The sequence below is a fragment of the Myotis davidii genome, unplaced genomic scaffold (assembly GCF_000327345.1).
Source record: "Myotis davidii unplaced genomic scaffold, ASM32734v1 scaffold1007, whole genome shotgun sequence".
NCBI lineage: Eukaryota > Metazoa > Chordata > Mammalia > Chiroptera > Vespertilionidae > Myotis > Myotis davidii.
This window is the reverse complement of record NW_006298359.1, coordinates 398,128-399,803: the sequence shown is the minus strand read 5'-3', so window position 1 is coordinate 399,803 and position 1,676 is coordinate 398,128.

The window sequence follows — 1,676 nt, the reverse complement described above, 5'->3', positions numbered from 1 at the left end:
GCCTCCTTTTTCCCCCATTAACCTCTTGCAGCCCACTCTCGTCCTCCACCCTACCTAGGCCCTCACCACCCCATTGTCTGTGTCCACAGGTTATGCATACATGCATACAAGAGACCCCACTACATGGAAGAATATATTTGGCAATGATACATCTGGTAAGGGGTTAATCTCCAAAATATATAAGGAACTCATACAACTTAACAAAAGGAAGACAAACAATCTAAATAAAAAATGGGCAAGGGTCCTAGACACTCCTCCAAAGAAGACATACAGATGGCCAAGAGACATGTGAAAAAATGCTGAAAGTCACTGATCATCAGAGAAATGCAAATTAAAACAACAATAAGGTATCACTTCATACCTGGCTGTGGGGGCCCCGTCCAGAGTATGTGGGATGGTCAAGGCCACTCTGAGGGTAGGAATCCTCGTCAGGGTGTTTCAGGCTAATTTGCTATCTGCAGGTGCAAAAGCAAGGATGCAGCCATCTATGCCCCGAGCAGGGGTGCCCTTCTCTAACCCGAAAGACTGATGTCACTATTTGGCCAGAAGCCTCCTTTGTCTAAGTTGGTATAAAGTGTGCTACTGAGCAGCCGGTGCAGGGCTGCGTGGTGGGGAAGATGAGTCACTGAGCATGCTGTCTCAGAGAGTAAGAGATCCTTCTTTTTCACTGCTGCATAGAATTCCATGGTGTAAATGTACCACGGCTTTTTATCCACTCATCTACTGATGGGCACTTGGGCTGTTTCCAGATCTTAGGTATTGTAAATTGTGCTGCTATGAACATTCTTTCTGATTGTGTTTCAGGATTCTTATGATATATTCCTAGAAAAAATATATGCAGTAATTCTCTCTCATCATTGATTTTTCTACCTCTCTCTCCCTTTATCTCTGAAATGAATAAATATATGTTATATTTTTATTAACCTCAGAGAGGAAGGGAGAGGGATAGAGAGACAGATACATCCATGATGAGAGAGAATCATTGATTGGCTGCCTCTTGCACACCTCCCACTGGGAACTGAGCCCGCAACCCAGGTATGTGCCCTTGACTGGAATCAAACCTGGGACCTTTCCAGTGCAGGCCAACACTCTATTCACTGAGCCAAACCAGTTAGGGCAATAAAAATATGGTTTTTTAAAAGACAAGTATTCCTGAGGGTGTGGAGAAAAGGAACCCTTATGTACTTTTGGTGGGACTGCAAATTGGTATAGCCACTATGGCAAGCAGTATAGATATTATTCAAAAAACTAAAAATCAATCTACCATATGACCCAGCAATTCTACTTCAGGATATTTCTACAACGAAAACAAAAACACTAATTTGAAAAAATATATGCACCCCTATGTTCATCATATATATAGAAGAACAGATAAAGATGTGATACATATAGACAATGAAAGCCTATATAATAAAGTGGTGATATGCAAATTGACCATCATGTCCTCACACAAAGATGGCCACCCCATGTGGTCATAAGATGGCATGGCCATGTCGTCACAAGATGGCCACCACAAGATGGCCGGCAGGGGAGAGCATTTGTGGACAATCAGGCCAGTAGGGGAGGGCATCTGGGGGCAACTGGACCAGCATGGGAGGGCACTTGGGGGGGAACAGGCCTGCAGGGGAGGGAAGTTGGGGGTGGCCGGGCTGGCAGGGGAGGGCAGTTTGGTGCAA